Below are 23,114 nucleotides of genomic sequence, written 5' to 3'. Positions count from 1 at the left end.
GCCTCATGAGTTTACCAGTTAATTTAATCAACTCTTTAAATTACCTTAAAAAATGAGTATAAGAAAGGAAATCTATTTTAGGAACAGATGTGTCTCTGCCACTTTCTTTTCCCAGAAACAAAAGGCCTTTCCATGGAGGAAAATGACAGTCCCACTAATCTTGGCTAAAGGGAGGTTAGGTCAGTGACATATTTTCTGTTGAAGAAGAAACCTTCTCTAAGTGGCTAAATTTCAGAACCAATCGTCTGAATTTCAGTCCTTTCCCTTCCCCTAAGGAGAGAGCATTATACAATTTGTATGTTTCAATTAGATTTCAGTAAAAAATGAGCAGCTGGAGGGCATTAGTTTATTACTGGTGTCCACCCATGTTTTCTTTTGCTAAATGACATTCTGAAAGCCTCCATTCTGAACATAATCACCTTAGGATGCTCCCTGACTATGGCCTGAGTGATTCAATTAGGGCTGAAAGTCATTCTCTTCCTGCAACCAAAGGCTCTGGAAGTCCATCTGCATTCTTTTGCATTTGCAGCATATTTGTTCTTTCATAAACACTCCTGCAAGGATGTAAATGCAGATGAGAATTAAGTCTGTTAGATCTCTCACTGTTTTCTCTCTTTTTTATGATCCGCTTTTATGAAGCAACGTGTCAGGTCTTAGGATAAATCATATTCAGTTTACCGAAAAGAGTTTCTAAATGAATTTATTTAAATGAGGGACATTTCCCTCTAGAACAACAGTAAAGGAGGCTATTTCCTGAGTAAACAGGAAATGAGTTTCCTGCTGACCTGCAATAACCTATGTAGTTCACAGTGAAACTTAACTATACAGTATTAATAGTCTTCTAAAATTTCTTTGGAAAAGGAACTGATGTTTCAGATAACTTGAAAAATTTGAAGCTGTGTCTGAAATGTGGCAATTTCTTCCTTTCTACTAGTGATAGATTTTTTTTCTCCCTCTCATCAGAGACACCTTGCTTTAATGTGTTTGAGTGTAGGTGTTGGGCAAATGAGTTTGTAAAATATGATTTTTGAGTTTGCTCACTTTTATTGTTAAAAATGGCACTGCCCAGATGAAACTGCTAATTACCGTCCTGCTTGGGAAGGGCCTTATTATGCTAATGTTGCTGGAGGAGAGGTTTTTGGTGCCAAAGAAGTTTTAAAAGGAATGAGCAGGAGAGAAGGAGTGAGAAGCCATTTTAAGGAGGAAGAAGGAGAAGAAGGAAAGAAAAAGCCAAGATGGAAGGGAAGGAGAGAGAAGCCAGTTTTGCAGAGTAAGAAGCCATGTTGGCAGATGGGGAACCAGAGGTGACTGAGACTGGTGGGGGTCTTTAAGAGTCTCATGCTCTACCGATTGAGCTAGCTGGGTGCCCTGGTGGGGGTCTTTGATTCTAGGAAGAACCGGATGAGTCAGTAGCTTTGGGAGCCCTGAATGAAAAGGAAAGTGTTTTCCTGCTGTGTGTTTACTTGCTGGCCGGTTGCAAAACTAGAGTAAAGGAATGGCTCACTATTTTTGGCTCCACTGTTTTTTTGGGGTTTTTTTTGTATTTTTCTGAAGTTGGAAACCGGGAGGCAGTCAGACAGACTCCCGCATGCACCAACTGGGATCCACACGGCATACCCACCAGGGGGTGATGCTTTGCCCATCTGGGGCGTTGCTCTGTTGGGACCAGAGCCATTCTAGCACCTGAGGCAAAGGCCATAGAGCCATCCCCAGCGCCCGGGCCAACTTTGCTCCAATGGAGCCTTGGCTGTGGGAGGGGAAGAGAGAGACAGAGAGGAAGGAGAGGGGGAGGGGTGGAGAAGCAGATGGGCGCTTCTCCTGTGTGCCCTGACCAGGAATTGAACCCCGGACTCCTGCACACCAGGCCGACGCTCTACCATTGAGCCAACCAGCCAGGGCGGCTCCACTGTTTCTTACCATCTGCCCGAATCTAATGGGAACCTGCAAAGTGAATGGCCATGATGGTCGTGACTACTGCCCATACAGTAGGGATGTATCAGTTATCTATTGCTGTGTAATAAACCACTCCAAACTTAATGACTGAAAACAACAATCATTTATTGGCTCACAATTTTGTACGCTGGCAGTTTGTGCAGAGCTCAGCTGGTGGTTTTTCTGCTCGTCTTTCCTAGGTTCAGCTATGTGTCAGAAGCTGTCTGGCAGCTGGTGGAATCTGGTGGCCAATATTGCCTCTCCCTCATGCCTGGTAGTTGGTTTTGGATGTCAGCTAGACTCTTCTTTCTATGTGGTCTTTTATCCTCAAGTAAGCTAGTCTGAGTGGGCTTCTTGCCTCAGAGTTCTAACAGGGTGAGCATGGAAGCTGAAAGACTTCTTCAGTCTCAGGCTCAAAAGTTGCTTGCACATGCACACACACACACACACAAAAGTTGCACATCACTTTGGCTTTGTGTGTTGGTGAAAACAATTCACATGATCAAGCCCAGATTCAAGGGCTATTCTTGATAAGAGGAGCAGCAAGGTCAAATTGCAAAGGGAAATGTTGGGATGGGAGGAATTATGGCAGCCCCCTTTGTAAAGAGTCTACTCCAAGGGTGTTGGGGTGGAGTGGTGAGAGGGTGAAGAGTTGTGACGGGGTGAGAAGGTGTGACTAACTTTGAAGTTGAGCGGACCTTGATTTGAATTCAACTTTACTGCTTCCTAGTAATATGATGTTGGAGAAATTATTAACCTATTCAAGTTTAAGTTTTCTCATCTCTTGAGAGTAATGCCTGCCTGTCATGATTGTTGTGAGAATTAGGGCTAATGCTTATAAACCCACCTAGTGAAGTGCCAATTACATGGTAGTTGTCAGGAAGTGATTATATAAGTATTTCCTGTTTCCCACAACTCACCTCACAAAGGCAAACAGACAGACATGGACTTTAGGCATCTCTCTCTACCTAAATGCCCCTTGGACATCTCAATATCAGCTCGTTCACAAAGAAGTCACCAACTCTCCTCTCTCACTGTCTCCATCCCTATTTTCCTCTCTCATTTTATCCTTTTTCCCAGAAAAGGGTATTACCATCCAAATAAGTGCCCAGTTAGGATCTTTGGTTTGTCAGGAAAATGAGGCCACTTTAGTCCTTTGTGTGTTGGTCAAAGTAATTCACATAGCCTAGTCCAGATGAATTTGTAATCCAGTTATAATTGATAATATGAAAATCTCCAAGAAACAAGATGTAGGAAAAAGGAAGGGCATGAGGGTATTGGATTTTCCCCTCTCCTCCTTTTTATTTTTTCCTGAGTCTGGGCTGCCACAGTCTGTGGCCTAGCCACCACTGGCCCAGCAGCAGGGCTCTCTCCTCTTTATGGTTCATCCACCACACTGTTGCTAGAGATACCTTTTTGGAAAAATAAAACAATCATCTTTAATTCCCTGCTTGAAAATCTCTATGGCCCATGGGATTAATATCCAGACTCTTCAAGGTGGCATAAAAAGCCCTTCAGTGTTGGCCCAAATCTAGCCATTTCCCTACCCCAGCAACCCTTGCCCTTACAAGCTACTTTCCTTATTGCTTTTGAATTGCTCATACTCTTACATGAATCTGTTACTTCACTTGAGAGAAAGCCTTTACTTTGATGCCTATTTCTCCTCCAACCACACACACAAAGTTTCTAATAGGTTTTGTACTTGAGAGCTTTCGAACATAATAAATGCTCAATGAACAATTGTTGAATGAATGCTTATGAGGATAGAGGTGGAGGGTAGTGTGATTCAAGTGAGGAATAGCTAAATATGTTGAGTGTCCACTGAAGACGAACGTGTTGAAGTAGAGGAGGCATTTGGCACTGGAGGTGTGGGGGCCAGAGAAGGGATGATAGGGGGCATGACACTATCTGTCTCTGTTAGCTAAACAGCAGTAGGGAGGAAACAAGAGTTCTTGTAGCAAGATCAGTCAGAAGGGAGAGTTGCAGTGGAGAGAGCTGTAGTGTGAGCCTGAATCCATGCTTTTGGAAACCAGTGGTTTCAAAGAGACTGGGGTTATTTTTGTTCTTCACTGAGCAGTCTTGCAAGAACAGAGAAACAGGTGGACACACCAGCTAAATCTTTAAATATGTCAGACCTAACATTTAATAAAGAAGAGGTGTCTTTAAAAAATAGTTTTAGCCATAAAGAAATTATTAATTCCATATTATTTTATTTCATTTTTTCCATTTTTAAATAGACTCAGACTGAAATCACCTAGAAAATGTATCTGAGACAGAACCAAACTGTTTTTTTATCGTACGCCAAAGCTTTTGCTTTAATTGAACATTAATTCAGAGTTCAGGCTGCAGCTTTGTTTCACTATGCTACCCTAACTCTGAGGGTCCAAGATATTTCTTTGCTAGATTTTAAACACGAAGTAAGTTCATTTTCTTTATCCTCTTGTTTTTTGTCCTTATGAACCCCTATTGGCACTAAGAAATAACAGACTATTTATTAAAAATAGAGACATATTTTGACATTTAGTTGATTGTAGAAATTAATGTTCCTAAAATAGTTTGTAAAACAGTTTTACACCCACAGTCTCATGGAGTCCTTACAACAACTTCATGAAAATGACAGAACACAAATTCATCATTGAATACAATGTTAATAATAGAACTCTACCAAAGCATCTAAATTGGAAAGTAAAATTTTCTTTGTTAACAGATGACATGATCTGATATGTAGAAATCCCTAAAGAATGCACAAAAAACAAAACAAAACAAAACAAAAAACCCAACTGTATAACTAATAAATGAATTCAGCAAAGTAACAGGATACAAAGTCAATACACAAAAATCCCAGATAATTGTTTCTGAACACTAACAGTGAGCAATCCAGATATGAAATTAAGTAACAATTTCATTTGCAATAGTATCAAAACTAAATACTTAGGCAAAAGACTTGTATGCTAAAAACTACAAAACATTGCTGAACAAAATTAAGGAAGATAAGAACAAGTGGAAAAACATCCCATGTTCATGGACTATGTCTTGTAATTGTTAAAATGTTTATACTACCATAAACAATTTAAAGATTTAGTGTAATCCTTATCAAAGTCTCACCAGCGGTGACACATGGGAGTGTACACTCTAAGTTTTCTATCATGCTCCCTCCAACTCAAGATGGTGCTTGGGGACCAGAATGCAACCTATCAACTCCCCGAATCTGCTCCTCCTTCTTCAGCTCCTTACTCACAATGCAGGGCTCTCAAAGGCATCTGCCTACACCTACAGGGCAGTGACATGAAGTGGTCATGTGTGCATTGAGGGAGTCCTCAGCCTGCAAAACTGCAGGCCACAGTCCAGTCTGGAGAGAGCCACACCACCACCACTGTGTGCCCAGTCCTGAGCCTCGTCTCTTTGTCTTGCACAATGTGCTAGGCACAAAGGAGTTGTGCTGGGGCCTGCTGTCCTGCCCAAATATCTTTAACCCCTTCCACAAGGCCTCATTAATCAATGGTGATGACTGCTGAGCATACAACTCCAGGCCTTGGCCCACCCACTCATTACCACTCCAGTCCACTGCTGTTGGGCTGGTCCCTTGTCATGTCTCACTCTTTTTTTTTTTCCAGGGACAGAGAGAGGGATAGATAGGGACAGACAGACAGGAATGGAAAGAGATGAGAAGCATCAATTATCAGTTTTTTGTTGCTACACCTTAGTTGTTCACTAATTGCTTTCTCATATGTGCCTTGACTGTGGGCCTTCAGCAGACCGAGTACCCCTTGCTTGACCCAGCGACCTTAGGTCCAAGCTGGTGAGCTTTTTGCTCAAACCAGATGAGCCTGCGCTCAAGCTGGTGACCTCGGGGTCTCGAACCTGGGTCCTCTGCATCCCAGTCCGATGCTCTATCCACTGCACCACCACCTGGTCAGGCCATGTTTCACTCTTGAGATAAATTGTCTTTTATAGTTCGGGTGTCCAATGATAAGATCTCATGGGACCCAAGACTCCTAGTTTTAAAAGTGGAATGACGAATCACCCTACACAAGGCCAACATCAATGTTATCTCCTTCAAAACCAATGTTTTAGTCTATTAGATATTAAGAATTATTTTCTCTCTTCCTTCTATGCCATAGTGTAATGCTGATGGCTGAGGCCATGGCCAGGCAGTTTCACATTGGATTCAGGCAGACTGTGGAAAAACTGCAGAGCCAGAAAAGGTTGGGCCATTCCATTTAATAAAGTCTCACAACTGCCGACAAGCACACAGGCAGGAGAAACCACCTCTCAGGCAAACAAACAGCAGAATGGCCCCTCACAGTGGTGGGCAGGCAATCCGTACATCGGTAATCCCCAATCCCCCTGAGGGCAAGCACCCATAGTCTTATATAGGCCACACACACGTGGTGCTGCCACGTGCTCACGCACTAATCAGGCAAAGGGCTTGCAGCTGGTAAACCAGCAAGCAAGCCTAACACAGCTGTTTCCTCCACAGCTTGCAAAAAGAGATTGTGAAATCTCCGCTGTCAAAATCATTCCACATTGTTCCACCATTCATGTATTTCAGTTTAAGATGGAGATTTCCTGATGTAAGGTCTGGATGAAACAGTGTGGGAGGCAGTGTTCCGACAGGCGTCTTCATGGAGCCCAGTAGGCCAGGATGAGCACCGCTGTATTGTCCCTGGAGGTTTTTGAAACAGCTGCCGTTTTAACTGAGGTAATAATATGCACACATACTGGTTTACTCCTGTCCTAGTTGTGATTATTGGGGTTGAGAAGTCAGAAGTGTGACAGTAAGCTCACTAGCAGCAGATGATGTTACATTCTTTTCAAACCCTTTCCCCGGGAAGGATTTATTCAGGGACACTAAGACTCCGTGAATTACCATTTGCCATGGTCTTCACTGAAGGACAGTAGCTCCAAAACCTCTCCTTCACCGTGTGGACCGACCATCTGCTCACAATAACTGCAAGTGCACTTGCAGGATTCATAGAGCCTCCTATGTTCCTGCCTGTCTTTGAAATGCCTAGGGCAACTGCTCCTTGGTGGCAGCCGCTGGAGCAGCCACAGCAGCTGTGGGACTCTCCAGGCCTCGTCTCTGCCCCGCGTCTGGCGGCAGCCAAGGACCGCCCAGCCTCTCTCTCCAAAAGAGAACCAGCAAATTGTTAACCATTAAGGCTTAACTCCTAGGGGCCAACAAAGAGAACTGCGTTTGAATGTGAGCTCTGTGTGGGATCGCAGAGGCCTCTGGCACCTGGGTTTGTCCTCAGGGCCAGGGTGATCTTTAGGGAAAGTTACAAGCTGCTGAGGGAATATTTTCACAGGTTTTCCAAACAAAGGGTTCTTTCTTCAAACCCCATACAACTCTTTTCTGATTGGTAATTAACCAAAGCTAGTGAAAAACAGGCCATTTCTGTAGGTCGACATTGTGTGTGGCATGGTGTGGCTGATGTGCATTCTAATGTTTTTTTGTTTATGGTTTTGGTGCGAGCCCTGTTTTCAGTTTGACAAGTTGGGAGGGGAAACTATCGGAAGGCAGCTCACCTGTGCTAGTAATTTTTTCTGTGTGTGCACAATCTTGCAGCGGATTTGCATACTGAATATGTTTTCTGTTTTTCCTTAAGTCACACACATTCTCCCCTGAAGCTGAGAGTTATTTCAGTCCCCACTGGAGGGTCTGTTTCAGTCTGTCTTCTCCTGTGTCTTCCCTGTTTTCTTCTGGGAGTAGCTATTTAGGAAGTCCCTTTTGGGCCCATCTGTCTTAAATTACTACTTTGTTTACTTAACCACCCAGGGACCTTCCCTCCGTGGGTCACAGTCCTTTCATATTTAGTGGGTATACACTTCCATGAAAGCCCCTACAGGCTGGGCTCAGAAGCCCCTACACCTACAGGCTGCTGGCAGATAGTGTAACGGCTGCCTCACTGCTTGATGGTCACTCTCACCTCATCAAAGCCCGCCAGAGCCCGGTGGCCTTTTGGAGTTGTTTCCAAAGCCTTCAAAGCCCCTCCTCTTTTAACACTGCTTTTTCAGTTGCTTATTAGTAGTTTTGTAAGTTTCACAGTTCAGTGTCCTAGAGTTCTAAAACAATGTTGCATTTTGTTTATCAACAATTTTGGCGTTTTATGGTCAGGTGACATATCAATTCAATCTTCGCCTTACTGGTATTTGGTCAATATTTCTTATTTATGTTTAATTCCAGCCTTTTGGCTATTATGTGATGGGGGGGGGGGGGGGGAAGCTCTTCACAGGCCTCTAGTGGACATGTAGTGGAACTGCAGAAATCTTGTATTTGTAAGGAACTGGAGTGGGACCTAAAGGAACTTGGCAAACTCAAAAATGTGTTCTTCATTAAATTTTTAATAGTATAATAGTATGTTTGAAGGCATGGGAAATAAGAACAATCGTGAAATAAAATGCTAGGATGACTTTAACTATAGTGTATTATCAAGTTGTCACCTAAACTGAATATTCATCCATTTTAGTCCCTATTTTATAACAGCAGCTGAATTTTAACTTCGCATCATAACTTTCAATCAACTGTACTTTAATATACTTTTTATCAATAATTTTCATCAATAATTTGAAATCTTTATCATTTAAATGGTTCATCTCAAAAGAGTTGGAAATAATGTGCTTCTACTTACAAGGAAAAGCGTGTGAAATAATGTCCAGCGGCAGCCCCAGCCTTCTCCAAAGAGCTTCACTCTTCCACTGCCTTCTGGATGTAGCCATGGAAGTAAGTAGTTCTGGAACAAATTGGCCCATGTTGAAACCTGTATGGAGTCAAACCACCTGGGATCATATTTTGAGCCGTAGATGAGGACAGTGAGATTATTATGAGCCCATCACTACCAGCATCCTCTCCAGTCTTCTGTGATTTTCCATGAGCACGTCGCGTAATCTTCATGCTTTGGTGCCCTGCCTTTATGTTCCCTTCACCCAAAGTGACTCCTCCCTCCCACCACCTTCACACAGTTCAACTTTGCTGTCTCATGTTCAATCTCACGTTCACTTACTGCAGGTCTGTTCTGGGGCTGGACCTTGGTTAGTGCTCTGTTGCGTTTGCAGTGTCCTCATCACTCTATCTGCAGTCCCTAGCACCACTCCTGCCAGGCCTTTGGGAAGGACTGTTGAGTTCACAGCTGTTCCTTGTGCGCATCATGGGCAAAACTGGGAGATTGGGAAGTATGCCACGTGTTCTCCTTACTGTCTTGGTTTGCATCCAGCATCCCACCTTCTTTCTCCCTCTCCACAGTCATTTTCAGCTTAAAGTAATTTTAAGGCCCTGAATTAACTGTTTAAGGGGATTCGAACTATCAACCTTGCCTTGCATTTGAAATGAAATGCTTTGCTCTGGTGTTAAATAAGAACAGGAATATCAAGCCACTATACTGGTGAGAGAGTAGTTCGTAGGGTGGTATGCTGGCTCCAAATACACAATAATGTCTGTCTCTTCTCCCTAAGACTTAGACTAGCTTCACTCTTCCACTGCCTTCTGGATGTAGCCATGGAAGTAAGTAGTTCTGGAACAAATTGGCCCATGTTGAAACCTGTATGGAGTCAAACCACCTGGGATCATATTTTGAGCTGTAGATGAGGACAGCGAGATTATGATGAGCCCATCACTACCAGACAGACCTTGAACGAGGAGAGGAAGACTGGGGATGAAACTTCAGAGAAGACGACTTTATGAATAGCTGTTTGCTATGGGACACCTTGAGACTTTTTACATTCAAGGTTTGAACCAAGCTCACAGGTTGTGATGAGGATAACAGAGTACCTGTCACCCTCAGGGGCCATTTATGGCTATTAAAGAGGAATGAAGTTTGCTTCATTCACGTTTAATTTTCTTTGGGGCTAGGGTTCTTCATCTAGTGATCTCTGGTCTCTTTAAAGCTTCAGAAGTTATAAGGAAAAAATATATGCACATAATCCATATGATTAATGGGGAAAGCTTTAGTAAGATTCTTGAAAAGCTAAAGAAGGTTCAAAATTGCTATTTTAAGAGATGGTTGAGGTATGTTTTATAGTATGGGTCAGATTAATAGACTCTTTGTCTAAACATTGCCTGGACTAGGCTGAATATTACATTTATACATATTGTTTAATTTTTTTTTTTTACTGAATTTTCTTAATTGAATAATAACATTAAATTTGAAAACTGCTGTCTAGAATCCTATTTTTGGTAATAGCCAAGCAGCAAGTAGCCTTTTACTGGAACCTTCTGTACTTTTATAGGTAAAAGTAAACAAATTAGAGTGATTAGCTGAGTTGAAAAAATGATTTATTTTTAAAGGAATGAAAGAACACAAGTAAAATTATGGTAATCCCTAAGAATATATTGTTGGAAACTTGAATAAGACATTTGACGCAAGTATATAACTTCAGTTGTATGGTTTTCAAAATTTATCTTCAGTCATGGAAAGGTAAAAGGAGAGATAAGATTAAATTATAGATGTAAACATTTTGCAAATATAAATTATCTTGGCAAAATGAGGCTAGAAGGAAGACATATGCTAGTAATATGAAGGGATTCTAAGTTAAAGATTTAGAGAAAAACACAGGTAATATTTTATAAAACATTAAAAATGTAGCAAAGGTAATCCTGCTTGAGGAAATGAAAATGCTACATATTTAGCACCCCTGAGCCCGTGATACAGTGACACCTCACTTACCCGAATTTCATATACACGGCAGGGTCAGCTCTAGGGAAAGGGCCCGTAAGCCAAGTAGTGTAATGGTCATGCACCAAAGCCTACGGGTTTACTTCATGGAACAGCACCTGAGATTCCTCCAACTTGGCTTGTTTACTCTCACCTTACAAATAAGTCTAATGAGTTTAGTTCCCAGGCCTTTATAAAGAGGATTAAGTGCTAGAAATTAGAAAAAAGACAGGTACTACCAATATACAGAGGCAGCAGCTAGAAGTTATGGCTGACTTGCTGATAGCAATGGAGATAAAAAAAATAATAATTATTATAAAAAGTTAATCCAGGCCCTGGCTGGTTGTCACAGTAGTAGAACATCAAGTGTGAATGTCCGGGTTCGATTCTCAGTCAAGGCACACAGGAGAAGCAACCAGTTGCTTCTCTACCACTCCCTCTCCCTCTTCTCTCTCTGCCCCTATCCCACAGCCATGGCTTGATTGGTTCAAGTGAATTAGCCCTGGGTGCTGAGGATGGTTCCATAGAGACCCTGCCTCAGGTGCTAAAAATAGCTTGGTTGCGAGCATGACCCCAGATGGGCAGAGCCTTAGCCCCAGACAGGGTTGCTGGGTGGATCCCAGTCAAGGTGCATGCAGGAGTCTGTCTCTCTACCTTCCCTCCTCTCACTTGGAAAAGAAGCAAAGAGAAAAAAAGAAGAAGCCAATTAGGCTCAAAGACTGCACAGCACTCTGAGGTAAGGGCTGTGCTTACCACTCACATTGTCAGCATCTGACATATATATTTAATATATGTTTATATATAGTGGTTAATATATATTTGCTTAGTATATATATTAAGTGAATTAATATTTTATTTTATACCAAGGACATCACAATATTGAGTCTAATATTTATAATGTTGATCTCCATAATTAAGAAAACATTAAATTATATATGTATATTTTGTCTAAAAGGAAAGAAAAATATATAATCACTTTAAACATACTGCCATCCCAGAAAAGGTTATTAATCCCTACTTCCAAATCCTTAGGTATACACACGAAATATCATTTATCCCGAAATATGTCATGTCTGGTTTTTAGCTTTTACTACCATTTGTTCTTGAAAAAAGTGGGATGACTTAAATGGCTTTCCAGATGGGGAATCAAACTTTGGATAAACCACATATTGACAGAGTGGAGAAGACAAGGAGATCTGCTTATATGCGGATGATCACAATTTTTTCTTTTTAGAAATTAAATTTAATGGGGTGACAGGGATCAATAAGACTACACAGGTTTTAGGTGAACATCTCTATGGAATTTGAACTGTTGATTGCATTGTGTGCCCATCACCCAATGTGAAATCATTATCTGTCCCCACATATTTGTCCCTCTTTAATTCCCTTCCTCCTCCCTCCCTGCCCTGGGTAACCATGTTATTTTTACCTATGTCCATGAGTCTCAGTTTTATATCCCAGCTATGTGTAAGATCATCATCTAGTTCTTAGTTTTTTCTGATTTACTTATTTCACTTAGTGTAATGTTCTCAAGGTCCATCCATGTTGCTGTAAATGGCACTATGACATCATTTCTTATAGCTGAGAAGTATTCCATTGTATATATGTACCACATCTTCTTTGTCCAATCCTCTTTCAAGACATGGACACTTTGGTTGTTTCCATGGCTTGGCCACTGTGAATAATGCTGTGATAAACATGGGAGTGCATGTGTCTTCATGTACCAGTGTTTTCAAGTTTTTTGGGTAGATACTCAGTAGAGAAATTGCTGGGTCGTATGGTAGTTCTATTCTTTATTTTTTGAGGAACAACCATACTTCAGAAGACCATAATTTTGAAAAGAATGACCAGGAACAGTGACATTTTACATATATATATATATATATTCTTATCAATGTTGTTATTGTTATTTTCTGAAGAAACAGAGACCTGTATAAGCTGTCCCAACAATAAAGGGAGGATGTGGTCTATTTAAAAATATGCTAATGTAACCTTAATTCTAGGTATGTGGTGGGATTATATTCCATCTTTGATGTTAAACATGGCCACGTGACTTGCTTTGGCTGGTGACATGTGAACAGAAGTGACAGGTTCACTTTTTGGTAGAGCTTTAAAGCCAGTGTGTAACTTTCATGTTCCCTTCCTGCTGCTGTGGTGATTGTTGAGATGAAGTCCCCAATGACCCTGAGGACTAGGATGACCCAAGACTCACTGATAACCCTTAGTACACACATGGTGGAGTGAGAAGTGAGAAGTTCATTTTTGTTCTGTTAAACTGCTGAGATTTGGGGGCTATTTGTTACTGTAGCATAATTTAGCCTAACCTAACTAATACAAAGTTGATTATTAAAATTATAGAGCTATTCTTGAATTCTAAGACCAGGAAATAAGATAGAACCAGGGTTCATGGGAACTGAAATAAAGACTTAGAAAGAGCAGAGCTGTTATTTCCATGTCATGGCTGCATGACATTTCCTACCTGGTTTTCTCCACAAGTTGTGCATTACTTTCAGTCAACTAGTCAAACAATTTACCTCTGCTTCCTCCTCTGACACATTATCAAATATAACTGTTACCTTTTTTCTCTACCATGGACTTAAACTGTGTTTTGGGTCACCCAGTTTAGTTTCCCCAGGTTAGGGATCTGATTGAGTCAATCAAATCAATGTTTATGACCTCTTGAGTCAGCTAAATCACTACCACTTACTAAGCCAGTGGTTTGAAAAATTAAAAGGTTCCTAAACTTAGAAAAAGTAATGGTTAACTCTAGTGACTATTTTATATATACTAAACCCTGTTCTTAGAGCTTGCATGTGCAAACTCACTCCTACAACAACCACATGACATAGATATTGTTAGCATCCTCATTTTACAGATGTGTAAACTGGAGCACAGAGATACTATGTAGCTTGCTTAGGGCACACTGCCAGGAATGGTAGAGGTAGGATGTCAAAATACGCAGTGTGACTCCAGAACCCATCATTTTAATCGCTTTGTGTAGCATTACTTTTTAAATGGGTTTTTAAAATTTATTTATTGATTTTAGTGAGAGATGAAGGGAGAGAGAGAGAGAGAGAGAGAGAGAGAGAGAGAGAGAGAGAGAGAGAAGAACCTTGAGCTGTTCCTGTGTGTGCCCTGACTGGGGTCACACCTGCGACCTCTGCGCTTCGGGACTGTGCTCTAACCAGCCAAGCTGTCCAGCCAGAGCGCGTTGATTTTCTTTTAAGTATATTTGTCCTGTACAGCAGAAATGTGTTACAAATGAGCTTTTAAAATGTATCCAGGTTGTTTTTAGTTTTTGTTTTGTGACAGTAATATAAAAACACTCTCCTTGAAGAATCAAGGTTACAACTATGTGTGAGCCTCACAGTGCATTGTCCGAATAGTTGTCCTCAGATGCCACTTTTAACATCTTTCTTCAGGCTCTCTGAATTGCCAATAACTGCTGGGTAATTTAGGACAAGTTGGATAACATCTATCAAAGATATATTTAGTTGACTTATCAGATCTTAACTAAATTAATCTGCGGTCTGTTTTCAGAAATGAAGTTCTGTAATAATTTCAAAGTAGAAAGTTGATTCCCAACCCCTCTTTCCCTTTGAAAGTCATTGTATTTGCCAATCATTTAATTTATCAGTACTTCACAGACCAGTGATCAACACAAAATTAATTCAGTCTAGGGAAGAGTCAACCTGTGAACAAATAAGAATTAGAACAGTTAGACTCAGGCAGCGAGTCTGCACATCACTGATGCATCCACTCGGGCATTATTCATTACCAAAGAGGAATTTTGCTGGTTGCTAGAAATTTCACATGGCTGAGAATTTTTAGGGCTTTGCTGTTTATAAGTTATATACATGGATAGCACATACAGGTAGCTTCTTCCTTCTTTATTCTTTTTTTCTTTTTCTTTGACAGACAGAGAGAGAGAGAGTCAGAGAGAGGGATAGATAGGGACAGACAGACAGGAAGGGAGAGAGGTGAGAAGCACCAATTCTTCATTGCAGCACTTTAGTTGTTCATTGATTGCTTTCTCATATGTGCCCTGACCATGGGGCTACAGCAGACCAAGTGACCCCTTGCTCAAGCCAGTGACCTTGGGCTCAAGCTGGTGAGCTTTGCTCAAACCAGATGAGCCTGCGCTCAAGCTGGCGACCTTTGGGTCTCGAACCTGGGCCCTCCGCATCCCAGTCTGACACTCTATCCACTTTGCCACCTCCTGGTCAGGCTTCCTTCTTTATTCTTAATATAGAGAAATGTGAAAACAAAGAAAAATTAAAACCCAGTGAAAATCAACATTAAATGTGGTGTGGGGAAAGACAGAAGAAGGTACTTATGGAAATATTCTGTAGCTTATAAATACTTGTAAGTTTTTTTAATCACACAATTGGCCATTAATGTAATTTATAGCAGGAATTAAATAAAAATATATTGAGTACCTTCTAGCATCAAACACATGTAAGATAATGCAAGAAAAAAAATGAGTAAAGCTTTGCACTCCAGGGGTTCACAGGTTAGTGGACTACATCCCCACATGTAGCTAAAGAGTGTGGAATTCTACAGAAGTGTAATCAAAGACAGGTTGCTTCATGGGTGTGCAACCCTGCAGTTTTGTGACAGGGCCCCAAGCTAGTAGGGCCTGGTGCTTGCTTTAATGTGCTACTATTGCTGTGTTGAGATTAATAATATTTTTTTTGTGCTGGGTACATATAACATTTGATATCTTACCACTTTTAAGTGTATTCACTTTGTTCAACCGTCACCATCATCCATCTCCAGAACTCTTCTTGTAAAACTGAAGCTCTGTGTCCATTAAATAATTCCTCTTCTTCCATCCCCTGAGCTCCTGGCAACCCCTATTCCACCTTCTGTCCATATAAATTTGACTACTGTATGGACCTCGTATGAGTGGAATCTCACAGTACTTGTCCTTTCGTGACTGTCTTGTTTCACTCAGCATAAGATCGTCAAACATATATATATTGTGACACGTATTAGAATGTCTTTCCTTTTTAAGGCTGGATACTTAACTATTCTCTGTAGGTATACAGATACCACACTGTATCCATTCAACCGTCAGTGGACATTTAGGTTGCTTCCTCCTTTCAGCCACTGTGAACAACGCTGAATGTGCGTGTACACATACATATCTCTTGGACACTGAAATTGTTAGTAATATTTAAGCACGGGGCCTGCATTTCCATTTTGCCCTGGGATCTACAATTTCTGTAGCCAGACCTGTGAGAGGGAGAAGGGGAGTAATTGGCTGAGCATGAGGCAGAGCTCCAAAGAGGAGTTGGGTTAGCCAAGCAGAGGAGCAGGACAAGGGCTCAATTTCGAGGGGACAGAACGGACTTGATCCAGAGGGGAGGGAAGTTGTGTGCTACAGGATAGTAAGGATGCACACCAAAAATGAATGAATGAATATTTGCTCCAGGATCAGTTTCCAGTTTTGATTAATCACAAAAGTTGATAATAATATTATTCAGCCTTTGTTGGATGAAGTTGGAGACAATAATCCCAGTGAAATTAGCCAGTCACAAAAAGACAAATACTGTTTGAATTCCACTTATATGAAGTACTTAAGTTATTGAAGCTCCTAGAGGCAGTGGACTGGTGGTTGCCAGGGGCTGCGGAGAAGGGTAGATAGGGAGTTAGAGTTTAATGGGGACAGAGTGTCAGTTTGATAGGGTGAAAATGTTCTGGAGATGGATGATGGTGATGATTGCCCAATATTGTGAATGTACCTAATGCCACTTTAAAATGGTTAAAATGATAAATTTTATGTTATATGTATTTTACCACAATTTTTTTAAAAAAGGTTGATGGGTGAGTATTTTTATTCAATAGCCTACATGCTATGAAGACTCTTCCAGAGCCTAAATGGAAGGGGGTGGGTATGGGGGTGGGGAAGTTCTCTATTTTAATGGGTGTGAAGACTAGTAAATCCATCTAACCTCATTGATATCCACAGCGAACTTACACTGTGTTCACTTTATCGATGGCTATTTTTTGTTAATATAAAAATGCTATTATTTTACCTGTGTTGTTAATTGCATAAAAGACTAATGAGCCTGACCTGCAGTGGCACAGTGGGTAAAGCGTCGACCTGGAATGCTGAGGTCGCCAGTTCAAAACCCCAGGCTTCCCTGATAAGGCACATATGGGAGATGATGCTTTCTGCTCCTCCCCTCTTCTCTCTCTCTGCTTCTCTCTCTCTCTCTCTCTCTCTCTCTCTGTCCCCTCTCTCTAAAATGAATAAATAATATCTAAAAACAAATAATTAAATAAATAAAATTAAATTTTAAAAAATTAAATACTTAAAAAAAAAAGACTGACAGTGTGACTTATTGGAACCAGAACCTGGATAGTCATCTGTTTTTGAAAGACATTTAATATTAAATTCATTAATTTATATAGGGGATCTTAACCCTTATAGCCAATACTCATGGTCTACAACCAGCTAATAATCATCATCTAGAACCAATTTGTACTCATGGTCTAGAGACTAAAATAATATTTTCAGATCTTATCCCTGAATTTCAGATGGGTAGATTTCATGACCCCGAGAAAATCCCCTCCCTTTTTATTTTTGAAAGTTTGCTGCCAGTACATATGTTGCACCACATGGTCTTCATATGTGTTTCCCAATTACGTGATTTGTTCATTCATTTGGTTCTCAGGTTGGTGCCTGTAGAGGCACAGTTCTAGCCACTGAAGATCAGTATACAAAACAGAAAAAACCTCTTCCTCATGGAGGTTTTATTCAGAGGGTACAGGGACGTTCAATGAAATAAATGTGTAAACTGTGGTAGAAGGTGAAACTTAACCGTGGAGGGAAAAAATCAAAGTAGGGAGAGAGGTCTGGCTGTGACTTTTTGCTGAGGTGCTAAAGGAATATGTTTTAAAAGTGGTTCCTCTGCCCACTGATCTTCGGTCTGGGACCTTGTGACTCTTCACACGGAACCTCTCCCTGCTTCCTCGTCTGCGGGCCAGCCTCAAACTGTGATGTGCTTCATGGTAAGCAGCTCCCCCATCCATGAGAAGTGATTCTGAGGTTTCTTTTCATTATTTCCATATTCAGCCCCTCGCCTCTCACACAGCACTGTGTGTGTAGTAGACATGGTAGGTACGCACCTGTTATGTTGTAAAAGTTGGAGAGGAAGGCACTCTGAGTTTTTTCCAACGCTCTTCTTCTTAGAGTCTCTCAAGTTCCAGGGTTACCTTTAGGTTTTCCCTTTCAAGGAGTCATCTTACAGGTACTCTGAGTTTCTTGAGTGCTATTGGTTTAGCAAAACCAAGCGTAGAATAATGTGACCTTTTAAGTTTTTATTACCTGTCTTTTTAATATCAAAATATCAAAGCCATATTTCAAGAATATAGAATTTGCTACCTGCTCCTCACAGACAACTAAGTGAAAGATGAGCAGACAGGCTGCAAGAACACCATCTTGAATTTCTATGGTACCCAAGCTGCGGTAAGGTATCTGCCACATTTCTTATAATTTTTTATTGAGCAGAAAACACAGACATTTGCTGTGAGTCAGACAGGTGAGGGGAAACAGGCCTCACAATGGAGGAACTGGCGTAGGCTTTGGAATTGGAGGTCTTGGGTGAGATGTAGATTTGAATACAGACATGGGGACTTCTATGTAGCCTCGGCACCACTTAAATCTGAGCCTCCGTTTCCTCATCTGTAAAATGAGGAAAAAATGAGATGGTATATATGTGTGTGTGGGGGTGTGTGTGTGGGTGTGATATAGTCTACTCAGTGGCTGTTTATATCTATTGTCTTTCTCTTTGGAAAGGACCACTTCCTTGATTTACCTGCCATGCTGGGCTGAGAACTTCCTGATAGACAGAGTAGTGCCTTATTCAGCTATGGCCCCCACAGATTTCCTGGGCCAGTAATTTTCCAGTAAAGCTGCATTAAAAAAAAAAATCAGTGTTAACTTGAATTTTGAAAATATTTTTTACCAAAGGTGTTTCTTATCTCTGGCTCTGTGGCATTCTTCCAAGCAGGGGTGGCACTCTCTTACTGGCTAGGAGGCTTCCCTTAATCTTCCTGTTGTGGAGGAGCCATTGGCGACAGCCCAGTCACCCGGCACAGTGGTGAGTGGAGAAAGCCCAAGAGACGGATTTCTCCTGGATTTGTATGGCTCTGTGGCCTGCTGCCCCGCATGAGTGTCATTGTGCCTTCTCAGTGGTCATACTGGATTATTGTCCAGAGAGTAAATGGTCCTTGCTCTCCCCATTGCTCAGCCTGACCAGTGGTGCATTTGGCAGGAACAGACTGAACGGTTTTAAAGAGGCCAAGCAGTGGCAACAGGAGGTAGGAAGCTCTGAAGTGGGGAGGGTGGGGAGGTCTCCAGTCTGCCTGTCCCATCCTGAGTGGTATGTCACTCAGGATGAGTGGCACAGCTCAATTTGCACGTGTCACTGAAAACAGTGAGCTGCGGGCATGGGAGTTGTCTTTTCACTCTCGAGTCCCATGGGCTCTGATGGATGGCATGTGGTTAACTATTACCAACTAGAGTCTTCATCTCAAGCAGCTCTCTGGTCTATCCATGACTTTCGGATGGCTATATTCAGATCCTTTGGGGCAATAATATTCGACCTTCCCTTGAAAACACCTAGAATGTAGGATTTCTCTATTTCTTTAGTCTTCCATTCCCATAGCACTTCAGTCATTTCAAACCCATGAAGCAGCCACATCTCTAAGTCATGGAACTGACCTCAAATCTGATGAGCATGATTCTTTCCAAGCATCATGGCTCCAAACTGACAGTGCCAGGGTCAGCAGAACAGACTCTGACCAGGTTTGCTATAAGGAAAAAACATGATATCTTACAAAGTGAATGCTTAAGGGTTACCTAGAACTAAGGTAATCAAATTTTTTACAATGAAAAGAGGACAAAAATAAATTGAGGAAAACAATATTATAAATAAAAGAAACATTTTATTCATTGCAACAATAATACACTATAATATGATAAATGCATAGAAACATTTGGAATATTTTATATTGTAATTATGCTTACATGCCTATTAATTTTTAATAATAGTTGTAAGGAAGAAGTACTTATTTAGATAATATTATTTAAATGAGTACTTTTAGATAATATTATCTAAATGAGTACTTTTCCATTGAATGAATATTTTTTGTCAATGTATCATCTTGTTACATCAGAAATATCTGAACAAGAAATATCCTTCATATTGAATTTTACGGCAAGTGCTGCAGCTAGAGAATCAACATTCAATCTCGATTTCTCACGTGTCCAAAAATCATTAGCAATTGAAAAAACTCTTTCAACTGCTGCATTAGTTCCAGGGCAGCACAATGTAAGTTGAACAAGAATAAATAAATTTTCACATGGAATATGTTCATTTTTGAAGTGGATGAATATTTCCATCTATTTTTTATCAATTTTGACCTGTTCATTTTCCCGTTGTATTAATTTTTCAGAATTTCAAAATACATTCAGTCTTCTCATTTCTTTAAAGAGATAATTGTTGTCTATTTTGATGTCTGGCATTTCTTTATTTTTATTTTTATTTTTTTATTTTTATTTATTTTTTTTTCTGAAGCTGGAAACGGGGAGAGACAGTCAGACAGACTCCCGCATGCGCCGGACCGGGATCCACCCGGCACGCCCACCAGAGGGCGATGCTCTGCCCATCGGGGCATCGCTATGTTGCGACCAGAGCCACTCTAGCGCCTGAGGCAGAGGCCACAGAGCCATCCCCAGTGCCCGGGCCATCTTTGCTCCAATGGAGCCTCAGCTGCAGGAGGGGAAGAGAGAGACAGAGAGGAAGGAGAGGGGGAGGGGTGGAGAAGCAGATGTGCGCCTCTCCTGTGTGCCCTGGCCGGGAATCGAACCTGGGACTTCTGCACATCAGGCCAACGCTCTACCACTGAGCCAATTAGCCAGGGCTGGCATTTCTTTAGATAAAAACTCAAGACAAGATTCAATATTTGTCCAATATACTTCCAATGAAGTAAAAAAACACCATTGAAAACTGTTCTTTCCTGTGATGTTTCTTTCAGACTATTCTTTGATATATTGAAAACATGTCTGGTAAAAATTCTGCACTTCTTTGATAAACTTTTCTGTTATGCCCAGATTTGATTCCTCTAAGTCTGACAATTTTCTTTTTATAATTAAAGGAAGAAATTTTTCTTCAAAATGAGATTTATATTGAAGGATAAAGTCATTCAAAATAAGACTAACTTCTGTAGCTGAAATGTGTTCACCTTTAATCTTTTGAATTATTTTGTGAAAAACAGATGCTTGATTATGTACAAAATATATTAATATCTCATACATTTTATAATTGAAAAACAATTCCAGGATTTTAGGACATTTGTCTAAACTTAAAAAATATGAATGGAGAGGCTCAAATAATTGTAGAACACACTCTATAGCAGGTGTTAGAGTAAGCCATCTAACTTTTGAATATCCTAAATTTTTTTGTATTCAATATTTGCTTCTTCACAAAATTGTTTTAAAGTAGCAACATGAACATTAAAATGATTAAAGTACAAATAAATTGTAGTTATTACTTCTACATTCATTGGCATGGCACATGATGCTGTGTTGATTGCATCTGACAAAATATGTGCATTACAACCTATTCTTAATATTTTCTTCTGGAAAAACTCTTGTTATTTTACATATACATTATTCACCTCTTTGCATCTTTACCCACCAGAATTTGTATTTGTATTATCAGCTGTTAGTGCAACAACTTTAGATTTCAAATTGTATTCATTTATTACTCTGTATAGATGGTTTGACAAAATTTCAGAAGTTTCGCCCTCAATGGATTCTAAATTTGAAATTTTTACTTGAATGCCCTTGGTAACTTTAAAATATCTTACTATTATTGTATATAATTTAATTTATGATTTGATGCATCAGATAAAATCATTACAAATGCTGTAGTTTCCAAGTCCTCTGTAAGTATTTTGTCACAGGAATTTTTAAATACCGATTTCAAGATAACCTTGAATTTTGTCCTGGCACATGAAAATTTTGCATTGTGAAACTTTTTCAATAATTTAGTTATACAATCCATACTACGAAAACTTTGTGAATTATGGTATGAAATGCAAATGATCCCCCCATTGCAGCCAACTGTTTTTTAAATCTTCAGAAAATTTGAAGTTTTTAAAAAAACTTGTTACTTTACAACTGGAAGCTGATGCATCTAATGATTGCTTATGTTTGTTGGAGGTCAAGTTTTTCATTATCGCTGCTCTGCCCCCAACTGCAATACAAAATTCTCCACAGCAAATATTGCAGAAAACAATGGCATCTTTCTTTGATATGAGGAATGGAAATTCCTTTTTGAATTTATCATTGAAATGGCATTTTATTTTTTTTTATTTTTCCATCCCTTAAATGAACTTTAAAATTAAAAATAAAATATAGAGTTACACGAACGATGCAAGCACATTAGGAACTGAAAATGTTAAATCATGGTAGGCAAATTTTCCGGAAGCTAAATTAACAAAACTAAGTATCAAACAAGACCACTAATTTGGAGTGATATTCGGGTGTATTTATCATTTTCTAATTTAAAAAAAGTCTTTTATGCAATTATTTAATCAAAATGTGTTATTAATAGATGTGGTTTGAAGTTAGATTTCCACTTTGAAACTCAAATTTCGGGAAAATACTCTTGTAAATAAAATTATACGTATTTGGAAATTATTAAATAGATAATGAATTAATAAAATGTAAATTGTGCTTACCTGTCTGTGATTGAATATTCACTGAGAAAGAAATAATCGTGAGTCTACAATGTCATATGTGCCGTGTCATGCTTCAGTAAGAAGTACACAAAGCCATTTGTGAGCTCGTTATATCACGCGCTCTCTCAGGGTCTCCTGTGCAGAGCGCATACATCTCATAATCGCGTATCGCCGCACTGTGCTGATCCTTGACGAATCGTCATGTCAGATACAAATACGTCACATCACACACAGTGGGTCAACTCTACATTGATCGAATACAGACATTTACAGATTAGTCTTCCAATATCAAAAAAGAGGATATGTAGGAGGATACTTTTCGAGGGAGGATGGAACTTATAAAAGAAGGACTGTCCTCCCTAAAGGAGGACGATTTGTCGTCACCTTACTAGAACAATGTTCTTCAGCCAGATGTCTGCAAAAGCATTCACCACCTTGATGTTGTGCACAGATTCTACATCAGGGTGATTAACTCTTTTGCAGACTGCATGAAATTGCATCATGGTGGTTACCTCTTCCACAGACCGGCATGAAATTTCTGGTGGAAGGGCACCGGTCCATGGTCCAGTGGTTGAAAAAGATTGACCTAGAGGACATTCCGTGGAGAGTTGACTGATGGTTGACATAGAAGATGGACCTCTATTGGTTTTACAGAAGTAAAGCTAATGCCAGCCTTGGGTTAATATTAGCATGGGGTTAAGATGGGCTAGAAAGAACAAAGGCCGTGCTTCCAGAATAAAGCATGACTGCGAGAAAGCAGAATTATGTATG

General features: G+C 40.2%; 1 protein-coding gene and 1 non-coding gene across 7 annotated transcripts in view; one reads left to right on the top strand and one right to left on the bottom strand.

Moving 5' to 3' along the window:
• The window catches only part of STARD13 (StAR related lipid transfer domain containing 13), a 231,886-nt gene that overhangs the window by 89,472 nt on the left and 119,300 nt on the right, over positions 1 to 23,114 (top strand). The gene's annotated exons all lie outside the window — the stretch shown is intronic.
• On the bottom strand, positions 20,445 to 20,520 carry TRNAI-GAU (transfer RNA isoleucine (anticodon GAU)). Its single transcript has one exon. It is a non-coding gene; the product is annotated as a tRNA-Ile (tRNA).

Source organism: Saccopteryx bilineata, chromosome 6 (assembly GCF_036850765.1).
Source record: "Saccopteryx bilineata isolate mSacBil1 chromosome 6, mSacBil1_pri_phased_curated, whole genome shotgun sequence".
Taxonomy (NCBI): domain Eukaryota; kingdom Metazoa; phylum Chordata; class Mammalia; order Chiroptera; family Emballonuridae; genus Saccopteryx; species Saccopteryx bilineata.
Note: the sequence above shows the minus strand (reverse complement) of the source record. Positions and strands in the feature narration are given on the sequence as shown.